Genomic DNA, 16,199 nt, shown 5'->3' on the forward strand with positions numbered 1-16,199 from the left:
TTTATGTACGAATGTCTCAATTGGGTCCTCGTTTTTTAAAGTGTATCAAAATGGTCCTTAATTTTGAAAATTCATATCAATTGAGTCCTTTCCGTTAAGTTGGCTGGACGGCGTTAAAAAAATTGATGAGTGGGATGCTGAGATGACGAACGCTCGTCCACCAGCGAACGAACGCTCGACGACCTCTTACCGCTGGACGACCGTTCGTTCCACACTGGACGATCGTTCGTTCAGTGGTCGCCGAGCGTTCGTTCGTTGGTGGACGAACGTTCGTTCGGTGTTGGACGAGCGTTCTTTCGTCATCTCAGCATCCCACTCATCAATTTTTTTAACGACGTCCAACCAACTTAACGGAAAGGACTCAATTGATATCAAATTTCAAAATTAAGGACCATTTTGATACACTTTAAAAAACGAGGACCCAATTGAGACATTCGTACATAAATAGGGATGTAGTAAACGATTAAACCTATCTTTAAAGTATGTTTATTTCACTTGTTAAATTCTACCCATCCAAATGCTTACTGAAATTTTCTTGAAATAATAACTTATATGACAAATAAATGCATTGTTTTGAAATTTCAATAATTAATTTTTAATGGTTGATTGTCTAGGCCTAATCACTTCATGGGGGTACAAGACTTCAACAAGATTATTTTATTTTCAATGTCTATCTTGAACTAATTCATTCTTTAAATCTTCAAAACTTTTATAAACATTATCATTATTAAATTTTTTATTGAATCATCATCTTCTTTTTTCAAAAGTTAGACGATAGGTCGTCTAGGGATATAACGGAGTTGTTAGACGATGTGGATGGATCACTTTAAGGTGAGGCTGAGTTGTTAGACGATAGATTGTCTAAGTGTTACATAATGTTTTATAATTTACTCGTGGCATCCTAAAATGGGGTGTTAAAGAAGGTGTAAAGAGCTCAGCCTTGGAGAAGCTTGACTGAAGGAGTTTGAAGAGCTTGGTTGAAAGAGTTCGGCCTTAGAGACCTCAGCTGAAAGAGGTAGCCATAAAAGGTCGGCTGAAAGACCTCGTCCTTTGAAGAGCTTAACCTTAGAGAGCTTGGCCTTGGAGAGCTCGGCTGAAGGAGCTTAAATAGCTTGGTTGAAAGAGTTGGCCTTGGATAGCTCGGTTGGCAGAGCTCGGCCTAGAGGAGCTCGACCTAGGGGAGCTCCACCTGGAGGAGCTCAACCTAGAGGAGCTCGGCCTACGAGAGCTCAGCCTAGCGGGAGATTGGCCTAGAGGGACATTAGCCTAGAAGGACCTCGGCTTGGTGGACCTCGGCCTACGGGAGCTCGGCTTATAGGATCTCAGCGTAGTAGGAGCTTGGCCTGAGGGAACTCAACCTAGAGGGCCTCGGCCTAAGGAAAAGCTCGACATTGAGGGAGAGCTCAACTTGGAAGAAACGCTCGACCTTGAGAAAAAGCTAGGCTAAGAGGGAAAATTCGACCTTGATAAAGAGTTGAACTTTGATAAGAGATTGACTTGGAAACCTCTGCTTGGAGAACTCGGCCTGACGAGTTCGACATAGAGAACTCAACTCGGAGAACTCAGTTTTGAGAGTTCAACCTAATTAAATTTGCCTTAAAATAGTTCATTCAAGAAAACTTTGTCTAAAATATCTAACAAAAAAACTCAAGCGAAGAAACATACAATACAATTATTTTAATAATAATTATAACAATACAACTTAATTTTTACAATATCTAATTACATACTAATTTCACTACTTTATTATTGTTATATACAAAATAAAAACGATTATTAACAAATAAAAAAATGCATCTGGGTTCACATAAAGAAAAAAAAAAGAGAGAAATAGAAGCTTATTTGGGAGGAACAATCTTCCTTTCTTTTGTTTTCTTTCCGCAATTGTGAATCCAGTACGTGACACAATTATCAAAGATGTCATGGGCATAACATAAGGCACCAACACTCAAAATCAGAAACCATACATAACTTTTCATCATTACACTCCAAATCCTCTCCTACTTTTTATCTTCTTCTTCTACGCACACGAGAACAAAGATCACACCACAGCTCGATGATCCACTCCATTTTCACTCTTCATAGACCCAACCATCAAGGTTCGTCTTCTCGGTACCGCCTTCATAGAGTCGCCGCGCAACCCCTCTGTTAGGGCTCGCTATAACCGTTTCCGTCGTCGATGAGGACAATCCGCCTCCGATCTCAGGTAAGCCCGACCCTCTCCTGGCCTTGCTCTCTATGCCCTGTTTTAATTAATCTCTTTTATCTTTATAGTTTGGTCTCTGTCAGATTCACTGCTTAGAATTTGTTTGATAATAGTTCGAATTTGGTGTGTTCCGGAACTTGTGTTTTTGGGTGGATGTGATTTTAGTTGGTGCCTGTTTTTATGAGTTCTGTGAGTTTTATGTGGAATCGAAGGAAGCCTATCTAGAATGTTGGTGACAAGACCTGTTTCCATTGGGAGGAAGGATGTTTTTGGTTGTTGGAGTGAGGTTCTGGAAAATCATTGATTGATTGTGTAACTGGTTTCATTGATGAAGTTTATTTGTTCATTATGGATTGTAGTGGTTGGATTAATGTAATATAATTTTGGGTTTTGCTCTATTCTTTTATTTGTTGGTAGCATGTTTGTGATTGTTTGATTGTGAATTTTCTTGGCTTGTTTCGAGTTCATGTTCTTGCGTTTTCTGAGTTCATTTTTGTGGTGTGTGTGATGACCTCGGTATAAATTGGATCCTCGATTGCATCTGCTGTTTCGATTCATTTGATGTTAATTGCATTTGATTGGGGTACCCTTTTGATGCTACACAGGTGTAGTGATTCCAGATTATGGTTGTCTTGTTGCTTTTGTTTTGATAGATACATGAGGATGAGATTCGTGCTTCTTATTATAATCAACTTAGGTGATATAGCATTATCCAATTCTAAGATTATTTTTTACAAATGATAATTTGACAATATTTTTTACAATATTTTAATATTATCTATGTATCATTATGTTTTAAAATCATTCCACAATTAATAATTAATAACTAATAATAATAATCATAAACATCAACATAAATCAATCATGTAATAACACTTAAATTATATTAAATTATTGTTAAAAAAATATTGTCAAAATATTATTATCTTTTTTTCAACTTGAACTTAATGGAAAGACCTCTATTCCACAAGGATCATTCTAATATAAATTTATTGTGGACATTTCTTTCACACATTTCAACGTAATATTTAATCTTTAGTATTTTGGGATAAGCGTGCAACTTAAATTATATTATATTTTTCCTATTTGTTATTTTAAGTATAGGTTATTTAATATATATATATATATATATATATATATATATATATATATAAATGTACTTATTTTCAAAATTTGATATCTAACATTTTGAAACTAGTGTTATGTTAAAATTACGTATATATAAATGTACATATTTTCAAAATTTGATATCAACATTTTGAAACTAGTGTTATGTTAAAATTACGTGGTTAATGATTTTTTATTTTGAATAAAAATAGGTAGTAAGAAGGTTAATTCTTGTGGACTAAAAAAATAAGAAAATAATATTTTTGTTTTCTATGGAGTCTTTTGTTCTTAATTTTTTAAAAACTATTTTTAAAGTAAGGGAAATTTATTAATTTTTATATGTTCCAAATATTGATATGCTTCATGATTGAAGAGTTGGATGGATTGGAATTAGATCTTAGTTGTTTTGTGTTTTCATGATGCTAATGAACGGTTGTACATGTATTTGTGTGTTTATAACTGAAATGATTGAAATGATAGTGTTGTTGTTGTGAAATATATATATATATATATATTTGATTAAATTCTATTTATGTGGTAAATGTTGTAATTTGTCTAAGTTATGTGATAAACACTATTTTTCATAAGTCTTACATTTTCTCCAACAACAAAAATTTTCGAAAGTCGAAAATTCTATACTTCAAGAAAAATATATGATAGTACGATATATATATATATATATGTATATATATATATATATATATATATGTATGTATATATATATATATGTATATATATATATATATATATATATGTATATATATATATATATATATATATGTATATATATATATATGTATATATATATATATATATATGTATATATATTAATTTATTTATTTAGTTTCAAGTCAATTACAACTTCTAATAGTTAAGTGTTAGTACACAATGATTATGGTAATATATTTTTATTCCTCAAATAATTACTCACAACTAATTTAAATAAGACTTTAATAAATATGTAATTACTTCTTCTACATTGTGCATTTCAACATCATAATTAAAATTTAGAAATACAACACTTTTATGCATATGAGAGTGGTTCCCATTGGGTAACACATCACTATTTATTAGATTCTATTAAATTAAAGACGGAACATTTGTATTGGTGCAGGGTACAATTGTATAATCTCATCCGGAATAACATTATACTTTCCCTAAACAATTATATTACATATTCCGCATTATTCAAACCACAACCCTTTCAAAGCCCATACCTATTATGTATGAATTATTTTTACATGAATTTAATATCAACCATTTCATCAGCAAATTAAGTAAGGCATTTAGACTTCACATGACAACATTCAATTCACACATAAATGTTTACGATATTATACTAGGCATAACAATTAAAGATTAAATTCTGAGTTGAAAATCAATATGCACTAATAGTACTTTCATACACATGATTTTAGCGTATAACATTTCCCATACCAATTCATAAGATTATCATCAATCATGACCTAGTCATGTTCATTATTAATTTTCTCCTTACAGACAACCAAAATCATACCAACAAAGTATATATATAATTAACCTTGCACCTTAAAAGAGCGTAACACTATTAAACAGAGTATGCATTTCAGACAACATCTATTATTGAGATAAATGTATTCACATAAGTCATACTATGAGTTATATATATCAGATGTACTGTATATCACTGTTAACTTCCTTTATGGGTTACCTAGTCAATTCAATTTATACTAATTACTCTACATATGATATTATGAGTTACCTAGTCAATTCAATTTATACTAATTACTCTACATATGATATTATGAGTTTCCTAGTCAATTCAATTTATACTAATTACTCTACATATGATAATTCACAAGTACTAGAGCATTTTTTTTTATTCTAAAAAAAATATAACAAACATTTAGCCCTTTCACAAATCAAAATATCATACACAAGAAATTTATCCAATAATTTCCCATATTTTTCACGTATACCAATATTATTATTATTATTTAAATAACCGGCACTGTGAAAATACCAATATTATTTTAATATATTAATATTTTAATCACCACTTGACATATCTGATCCCTCAATAATGACTTCAAACTAGGAGTGTTTATCCACTATCACTATTTTTTTTTTAAACAAAAAGGTAGAAAAGAGATTGAACCCATGTTCTTGAAATCACCACAATTTTCTACCATTTAAGCTACCAAAATTTCTTATTTAATAAAATTGTTACTATTAAGTTAAATATTTTTCATGGGTCTTACAAGGATTAAATTGAAACAACAGCTATCACACTTCAGATTATTTTGTAAACCTTACACCCCTTCCTCCCTTCCTCTTCCTTGCCTGTCGCATTTCATTTAAAGCTCACATTTTTTTTCTTCCTACACTCCTCTCCTCTTCCCTCATCATCAACTTCATTTGTTTATAAGTTCTTTTGGTGCAACAGTGTAGATTTTCTTCTTCTCAGAGAGTTAACTTCAAGGACAAATTTCCTTAAGGTCATTGTATGATGCATTAAACGTGATAAAATCTGTGCTTGTTTCGTTTTTATCTTGAAATTGGGGCCTTAACCACACTTGAATTTGCGAATCAGCGCCGTCGCACATGGAACTGCGACCGCTGCACATGGAAGTGCGGTTGGGAGGGATGAGAACCGCACTTGGAGCTGCGGTTGACGGGTTGCGCAGTTGGACCTGCGGTTGGCATTCGACACTTTTTCGTGCAGCACTTGGAACTGCGGATGAGGCTAGTCGCACTTCGACCTGCAGTTTACTGTGGCCGTACTTGAAGCTGCTTGCTTTTTTAGGATTTCTTTTATTACTTTATTTTCTTTTATTGTATTTAATTAAATTTGCTTAAAATTTATGAATTGTATTTCTTTATATTATTTATTATTTAGTATTTTTGATATTTATTTATAGTATTAAATTTGTTTAAAAAATATATGTATGAAATACTATGATAGTATATTTAATTTATTTTGGTTAATATTTTATATAGTTTTTTTGTTAATATTTTATATTTATATATTTTGTAAATTTTATTTTTATGTTATATTTTATGATTAAATAATATTAAATATGTTTTTGGAATATTTTTTCATTTTTTGATTTGTTTGTTATTTTATTTTAAAGTCAAAAAATAAGAAGAAGGAAGGGGTGCATGTAGGGTAATAAAATGAGATTTAGGATCACTGGTAGTTACGAAATCATTAACTCATCTTTAATTTTTATTTGATTTTAATAAATGATTTAATAAGTAAAGGATAAATATATAAAATGAAAGGTGTGAGAAGACATTGGTGAGGTGCAGGAAGAATTGGTCATTCTTGAATAAAGAATATGATTAATTCTTTATATCACATGTGCAATCCTAATCTCAATAACAATGGTAGAGGGAACAATTATAAGAGAGAGAGGAAAAACCATATCCTTCCTCCATTTGGTGTATTCTGTGACCCTCATAATTCCAAACGTGATATATATATATATATATTAGGCATGAAGGTATTTAAAAGGAAGGAATTTGAAAAAAAATATGTAAAATTTATAAATTATTATAATCAATGTGAAAGATAAAAAAAATATTTTAATTGATAAAAAATATGTAAAATTTATAAATTATTATAATCAATGTGAAAGATTAAAAAAATATTTTAATTGATAAAAAATATGTAAAATTTATAAATTATTATAATCAATGTGAAAGATTAAAAAAATATTTTAATTGATAAAAATATATGATGACCAATTTATCTTTATGTCAAATATAGGTACGGAAAATTATATCAAAATAAAGTCAAATTTACATAATGGTATAAGTATATTAATATTTTTATGTATTTAGTCAAGTTTCTCTATTCACCTTTTGTATAAAACAATTCTTTTAACGCTTTTGTATTTAATTTAATATAATTTTTCGTGTTTATGCATCTAACACACTTCTTTTATAAGAAAATAATAATAATAACAGCGTTGATGGCACGTATTGAAATTTGATTCGTTTAACTTTTGGTTTCAAAAAGAAAAATCTAAATTTGATTGGCTGCATATAACACTTTCGTACAATTAAAGAAAAACTAAACATGAAACTATCGAAACTTGATTACTTTCAAACTATTCAATAATGAATCGTCGAACACCTATGTTTATAATTAATGAGACAATGAATTATTGGAACAATTTCATGGGAACTTTTTCTTAAACTTTGAAGATCAATAAATCTTTATTTTGTTTAATGTTGAAGAAAGTCTTTTGTTTCACTATCATAATGATCTTTTTAATTTTATTTAAATGTTCTCAATTTGTTTCACTTTTCAAAATAGATTAATATAACTTTTTTTATTAAATTTATGATGACGTAAACAATATTTATTGTTTATGTCTCTTTTATGATAAATTATCTTTGGGTTAAATACATTTTTTAATTCTTAAATTATCATCATGTAATTTTGATTTTAGTTCTTTTCAAAATTTTGATCAAGTTTTATCTTTCTTTTTATAAAATTTTCGGATTTAGTCCTCTAACATTAATGTTAATTTTTTTTTATGATGTGATTAACAATGTGGCTTCAAAGTAAAAATTGAAATTAGTGGTAAGTAATTTTATTAACGTTTAAAAATAAAGTTCAAATTAAAGTTAATTGTTGAAATCGAAATTGAGAGAATCTGATATGTGAGATTCCTCTTTCAATCAACGAAAACGAAGACTCTGTTTGCTGTCGTCTTCAACAAAATCGTGATTTACCATTCGAAGAAACACTCAAAAAGATACGTAAGTTCTTTTTTTCCTTTTTTTAGGAATAGAGGGTGAGATTGGAGATATAAGGTTTCACCATGTAGGTAATTTACTTTCAAAATTATTATTGTAGTGTAGTAAATTTGTGAGAATTAGTATAGAATTGTATTGACATGACATATTAAAAAATATTATTTTTAAATTCACTCTCATTTACCTTCAAATTTGCTCAAAAAAACGATAAAAAAAATTATCTTCAAATCCTCTCAAATCCCCTCAAATCCATTCCCTCAAATCTACTCAAGAGAACAGGGCCTTAAGGATTTGATTGTGCGTAAAGGAGCATTTGTTTAAGAGTGTCACAAACATGTAGATTATCTTCACATTTAATATCAAAAGTTGGTGGTTGTGAGAAAATTTTGTTGTGTTGAAGACAACTACATTGAAGAACAAGGAAATATTATTTTTTAGATGTAGAAATTGAACAATAAGTGAAAAAATATTTTACTTATAACGATAAAGTTTCTATAAATGATTTATGATTTTTATTACAACTAATTCATATTTTAACTATTTTGAATGGATTAACGAAAAAGAATATGAAATTGAAACTAATTTACAAAGAAAAAATTAAAGAAGATGAAGTTTGTTTTGAAAAGAAAAAGATTGTACTTGACTAACAAAACTAAAAGTTGAAGAGAAAATTATAAAAATAGAAAAGAGTTGAAAAAATTATGCTATATTGTTGTTTGTTCTAACATGAGTATTAACAATTATGTTTTTTTGTTAATTTTTGTTAAAGATTAATCGTAATTAGTATTTTAATATTGGGCTGTACCAGTAATATATTGAATTATGTTTTGGTATTGTAATAATTATGTTAGTAAATTGTTAATATTGCACTTTGCTAGTTAATCCCATTTTAAGCATGTTGTGTTGCGTTTGTGATGTTATATGAATTATACATCTGAATTATTAAGAAGATATTGAAAGGGAAAATCGACAAGGGTGTGTGAACCTTATGCTTCCATTAGCAGACAAAATTGAACATCAAATTATTGGCTCAGGGTCCATTAATGTGTCAATCAATCATTCATGTTCCCCCATTTTCAATCAAATAAATCTTCAGGATCCATTAATGGATAGCTACTGACCCACCACTCTATTGATACTAAAAATTAATTTTAAAATTTTATTGTAAATATAAATATTTTTTTATAATTTTATTGTCAATAGTTTTTATTTATTTTCTAGGTAAGTTTTAATTAAAAAATAATTAAATTTTAAAAAATGGTCAAATAAAAAAATGGTGAATTAAAAAAATAAAACTTAAAGAGAAAAATTATTAAAATAATTATTTTAATTTTTAAAAAATTATTGTAAAGCGATGACTGTAGAATTTTATAGTTTTCATATGTTATATTAAAATTATAGTGGTTAGAATTTTCTAACCACAAAAAATATATTAGATAAAAATTTGTCAGAATGTTATTGCTAGCAATGCAAATTAAGATAGTTAGATTAAATTAAAAAGTCATTAAGTTTATCAGTTTTGGAGTTAGGATTGAGTTTGGTTGTAATTTATTTTAAACATACATAATTGCCATTCTAAGTTATTTAAGGCCAATCCGTATTAAAATTATGTTTTTGTTTGAATAAGATGATCTAAAATTATTTAAATTTAATTTTTTATTTAGATGAAGTAATTTAGTTACATAAATATGAAAATTATCATTAACTAATATTAATAATGTTAGTTGAAAAAATTAATATATGCTGATAAAGAAACAACCAATTTAACTTTCAAAAAAAATCATTAACATTGATAAAAGAAATAATTTACCTTGAACAATAAGATTTTAACAAATATTAATGAAAAATATAATTATAACTTAAGTCGACATGTAAATAACCTTAATAATATAAATTAAAAGATAATTTCTATGAACATTGATTAAAACATCTTGACTTATATAAAAGTAAAGAATAGTCTTACTTTTGTAGATAAAGAAAATTATGTGGCTGAAATTGGTAGAAAAATAGTTAAGTTAATGTTACTTGATGTAACCTTTATTATCGTTATATGATAAATAATTATGATTGTCTTGATCTAGTTAGTTAGCAAACACCCTTAATTTATAATAATTTCAGTTGATAGTAATTAAAAATGATTTAGTTAATTTTAATTAAAAACTTAGTTAAAAACATAATTAATGTTAATCTTTTTTATTAATGTGATTTAAGAAGTAAGTCAACAAATAAAAATAATTTTAATAATCAACAAATAATTATAATGATTTTTAATCTAACATTAATCTTGTTTATATTAATTTAAAAGCAGAGTTGAGTCTATGATATCTCACTTGAGGTCGAGCCAAAAAGAAGAAGAAAGAGTATGTAAAATTTAAATTTGTTTACTCTTATAAATTCTTATAGTTTTTATTTTTTAAATTCTTTATTCAACTTATAAAGTATTTTTAATTTTCTGTAAAAGTAAATTATTCTATAGAGTTTTCTTATGCAAACATTATTGTGATTTCATTTTATTTTAACATAAACACCTAAATATTAATTTACACGTGATATATATTTAAAAATAAAACAATAATTATATATTTATCATATACGTATTATGATGAAAAAATATATTTAATAAAATATATATGTACAGTGAATATGTTCTTATATTATTTTCTCTCTCTACTATTTCGATTTCATGTTATGTATGCGCATATTTTGGTTAGAGTTACTTTTTAAAATTATGTATTTAAATGGTAAAACAAAATATATATGTATAAAATAAACTAATTCCACTCATGATTCATGAGTCATGAATAAGTTTTTCTTCATATGATTTGTACCAAAAGTCTCTTGTTTTTTTTCTCTTTTTTCAATATCAATTATAACGATAAACTTACGTGCATATAATAATTTCACTTTCCCATTATAATATAGACAAAGTTGAAAACAACATGTAAAAGAAAAAAAATCCCCAATTAGAATATTATTAAATGACTAAAAATTTAAAATTAGTCAATCATACATTTGGACATATCATATCAAAATCAAATTTTTTAAACGTAAATTGCTAAATAAAAATAATGCACTTTTTCTTTTAAAATTGTACTAGAAACATAACTTTTATATATATATATATATATATAGACACACACGATTGTACTAGAAACATAACTTCTCTATGAAAGGTGCTTGTTGGTCATTTTTTGTGTACCTTAGTTCTTCTTTTGGGTCAATTTTCCTGATCAATTGGTCTTTAAAAAAGTTGTTTGATAAGTTATAGAAATAAAGTATTTATAAATCATCTTTACTTTTTCATTAAGTAAACACTAAATAAATATAAATGTCATTTTTATTTATATAAATAGGAAGTTAATTTATGATATTGGTTTAAGTTATATTTTGGTAAAAAGTGATAATTAATTCTATTGAAACCTTGTGAATTGAATATTTCTTTCCAACATAATAATATATTTCATATATAAAATGATATTAATCACAGATTAAAAATACTAATATATGTTTTTTCTTTGGCGCAAGTATGTTTCTCGGAAACAATTATAGCTAAACTAAACCAATCTGATTATAGCTAGATTTTGATTATGATCGGTTCGTCCAGTTTATAATTAATAATCCCATAAATAAAATTAAAAATTAAAATAAGAATTTAACTATGAGATGTGTATGACTTGGAAGAATAACTTTTTTTTTCAATTCAATGCATTATATTAGTACAAAATAGGTATATTAAATCGGTTCTAAAATGTATATTAGATCGACTTTGTAATTGATATAATATACATCGATGTATCTAAGAGATATTAGTGAAATAACTAATCTAATACTTTAAACTGAAAAAGACAAAACAGGTTTAGGTTCACAGTCTCTACTTCAACTTAAATGTTTTAATTTTAACCGTAATTAACAATAAATTAATAGACATACATAACAATCAACAATTAACAATATGCACTCATAAAACAATTCTAAAAAATTATACAATCATCTCAAACAATTAAACACAATTTTTCAAACTTCATAAACAATACAAATCATCAAAAGGAACTGTTTTCTTCAACATCTCCATTTTGTTTCAACAGCCCCTTAGAATATCTCCAATCAACCCTAATTACGTTGGAATAAACCCAAATCGAGGAAGGAACAAAACAGATAAAGAGGGGATGAGTGTGAAGTTGAACCTCATCAGCACCATAAATAATGTTCTCGTTGAAAATGGGAGCGAACTTTAGTGGAGATGGCCAAAGCAAGATCTAACGATAATATCAGAGAAGAGTGGAGATGAATAAGAACAAGGGTATGCGCATAGTTGTTAGAACTCAATGCAAGGTGCAATAAGGACTATATTCTTCTTAATCTAAATGTTTTAATCTTTTTTTACATGTTAAACAACTTTTGAGGATGACATTTAGTTATAACGTGTCACACAGTAAATAACTCAAATGTCAACCAAAAACATCACTTTGACACAAATCTTTTATAACGAAATAGGAATAGAACTGTATTTATTAATTTTTAAAATTTAAAAACTAAATAAATAGTATCAAAGTTTCAAACAAATACAAATTTCAGTTTTATATTAAAATTTAAGGACTAAATTATATCCATCTTAATATTTTTTATTTAAATTCATCGGAGCTATCAAATTAGTAAATTTGGTGAGCCCTTTGCCCCTTTAGTAATGCTATGATAGATGTTGTGAGTTCACTTTTCGTGCAAGTGTTCCTAGTCTTCGTTCTTGACTTCAACATTCTTTTTTTTTTCTACTATAAAAACTTGTTTCTTTTTTATCACTATTTCAGAATTACACGTTTTCACGCTTAGTTTTCACTTAATATTAACAATATTTTTAATAGTTGTATAATACTTTTTTCAAGTATATATTATAAATGTTACGTTAATTAGAGGTAACATTAAGTTACAGCATTTTAATATAAAGATAGTTTTATAAAATTAAATTAGAAATTAAATTCACTTTTTAACAAGTAAAAAAGTAGGTTTAATCATTCAAGAGGTCCCTATTTTTGAGGAGAATCTCAATTTTGTCCTGTTCTTTTTCGATTTCTCAATTGGGTCCTAATTTTGTGAAAATTGCAACAATTGGATCCCTACCGTTAAATTGGACTCAACGGCGTTAATTTATAGTGACATGGCCCGCTGATGTGGAGTTTTATTTTTTTTATTAAACATTCAACTGAACCACGTTATTACCCTTATTAACACATCATCATCTTCCACCTCCAAAAACCCTAACGTTTCCCCTAATCCTTCATCGGAGCACCAGCCACCTTAACGCCAACTCCAATCCTGCAAAGTCGAAACCGTGACCACCTGATCTCCATGAACGCGGAACCCTCGCGCCTCGACATTGACGACCTCACCGGTACCGAAGCGAACCCTCTCTCCGTTGAGGACGCCACCTCCCCTGTCGTCACCGTCTCTGACGACACCCTCTTCATCGACGTTGACCCCGACCACTCGTTCCAAGCCTAAAGCTCTTCTTGATCAATTTCCAATCGAGGCTGGATGTGCATGTGGAGCTACCCATGCTATCGAAATCGTTGTGGATGTGGATGTGGATGAACTGGACGGTAAGGGAATTCTCGAACGGAACACGTATCCGGAGGGAGGGAGCGAGGAAGACATTGTAGCCGCTCCAGATGAAGGAGGCGAGGTCGGCGGCGAAGGCCTTGCTTGATTTGGGACGGCCGTGAACAGCGGCGAGGGGCATTGTGTACGCTTCTAACACTTGCAAGTTTGCATCTTTATTTTCTGATTGATGTTATGGTTCTTTTTTCTGTATGTGTGTATTGGGTTTTTGGGGAAAAATTTATGTTTTGTATCAGAAGAGGGATGATATTGGATTTTTGGTGCCTATGAGCTGCTTGATGTATATGGTAAGTATCCTTTTGGGTTATCTTGAAAATGTATCATTGAACTGATGATTGTTATATAGGGTCATGGATCTTGCAAATATCGTGTTTGGGAGGATGAGATTAAATTGCTTGATGGAAAAAGCATTGTTCTTACCTAGCGAAGTGAACTCAGTGAAAGGATGAAAGTTACAGACTATTCTGAGATCCCTTGGTTGTGCCAGACAAAGAAGATGGTGGTGCAGCATTAACTACAGCAGATTTGAGTCGCAATGGTTTTCCAGATTTCATGATTGATGGTGATGGTGTGTTAGAAGAGATGGGTGATGTGTTATCCATTTCTTTGTTATTAAAAAAATACAAATATCCACGTCAATTAAAAAAGTCAGTTCAGCATGCCACGTCAATCACATACTAACACCGTTAGGTTCAATTTAACGGCAAGGACCAAATTGTTGCAATTTTCATAAAAATAGGATCCAATTGAGACGCCGAAAAAGAACAGGACCAAATTGAGATTCTCACCCAAAAAAAAAGGACCTCTTGAATGATTAAACCTAAAAAAGTATATTACACATAGCTTGAGGTGAAGTTTATCATTAATTTTATTTTTACACATTTGTTTAAAAGTAAAAAAAATTGCTCACAAATAAACAGTTTTTTCAAGTACAAATATATAAATTCTTAAATTATATGGAGCAAGAAAGATAGAAATGGTTAAACAAACATTATAATAGTGTGTTTGGATTAATGTTTATACGAAATTTAATGCACTTAAGGGAAATGACATCGGTTAGTTTCGTTTATAGGCACCGGTTACTACAACCGAAGCATATACAAACGAGATAAAAAAGATAAGTTTAATGTCTCGGTTCTGAACCGGGTCAAAAAGGGATCGATTTTCGTCTCGGTTCTCTTTTGAACCGAATCAATATCTTAGAAAATTCAATAAAAAAAAATTTAGAAAACTGTTGAACCATTTTCTATATTACTGGGTCTTTTCCTCAAACCTTTAATATAGCAGCCCTGTCTTCGGATAGAATTCCAACTCAAACATTTTCATGACATTCTTGTAGTTATAATTCCAAAACACAAACCAACTCCAAAAATATGTTTTTTAGGCAGAATTGAGGTGTTTAACCTGTCGTTCACAAGCAACTCCAGTCCACTAGGATGAAAGAATCAAAAGGTCCAGTTCTTCCGCATCAGAAAATTAAAAAATAATTAGGAGTTGAAGGCACCATGGATTCATAATAGTTCAGAGTAAGGATACATGACAGAGCAGATAAAACCAGCATAACAAATGGAAAAAAATGAAAGAAAATCCTCATTGACGCTGCCATCCTCGGCCCCCATTTCCCAGCATAATAGTTCAAGATAGCTCCTTCCTTCTCCCCCATTTCCCAGTACAAAGAAATCACCTTTACAATTGCTAGAACCCAGCTGTCATCCTCATTGATGCTTCCATCCTCGACCTTTGAAGCGGAGCCGGTGGTCCCGCAACAACTTCATCCACGGGGGTTGAGGTCTCGGAAGGGGGCTGAACTGGGTGCTAGGCCAGCGGCTCCACCACTGGCATGGGCCGCACCAGGCGGTCAACGAACAACACTAGATCTGAGATCGTGTCTGCTAGTGGAGTGAGATCGCGTCCGGTGGCGGTCCGACTGGTCCTAGGTTTGATGGATCGGATTGGGTGGCGATTGGTGGTGGGGTTGGGGTTGCGGGGTGGGAGGCGTGACGGGTTGGGGTTGCAGGGTGGGATGCAGCCATGGCTTTCGGCAGCAAAAACGGAGCGACGACGTTGAAGGAGAGGTGGCAACGACGGAGCAACGGAGTGGTGGCTTTGAGATTTGAGCGAGAGAGAAGAGAGAAGAAGAGGAACTGTGAGAAGGAGATTTAAGCGAGAGAGAAGAAGAGGAAGAGTGAGAAAGGTACGTGAAAGCAAAGATATGTATGAGTATACTGCCTCAATTACATATTTATCGGAGGTAATAGAGTCATACACTGATTCGGTTTCAAGATACCCGATGCCTAAAGTTTCGGTAAATAATTAAAATTTAAAAACATATATGGGTTATATGCCTCGGTTGGCGCATAACAGATGTTGGAAAGCTTTTCTGTTTTGGTTTTACTGATACCCGAGGTATTTAAGTTGTCTAAAACTACAAAAAATGTCACCGCACTTTTATACGCTTCGGTTTCAATAAAACCGAGACATATATAACGCGTTAAAAAGCTTCTTTTTTACTGGTGACTACAAC

At 30.0% G+C, this 16,199-nt stretch overlaps 1 long non-coding RNA gene across 1 annotated transcript; it reads left to right on the forward strand.

Moving 5' to 3' along the window:
• The first annotated feature begins 1,823 nt into the window (after positions 1–1,823).
• LOC148200003 (uncharacterized) lies at positions 1,824–6,179 on the forward strand. Its single transcript, XR_015786204.1, has 2 exons — positions 1,824–2,206; positions 5,886–6,179. It is a non-coding gene; the product is annotated as an uncharacterized LOC148200003 (long non-coding RNA).
• The last annotated feature ends 10,020 nt before the right edge of the window (positions 6,180–16,199 follow it).

This window comes from Vigna umbellata, chromosome 4, assembly GCF_029865625.1.
Source record: "Vigna umbellata cultivar VRB3 chromosome 4, Vumbellata_1.0, whole genome shotgun sequence".
Lineage (NCBI taxonomy): Eukaryota > Viridiplantae > Streptophyta > Magnoliopsida > Fabales > Fabaceae > Vigna > Vigna umbellata.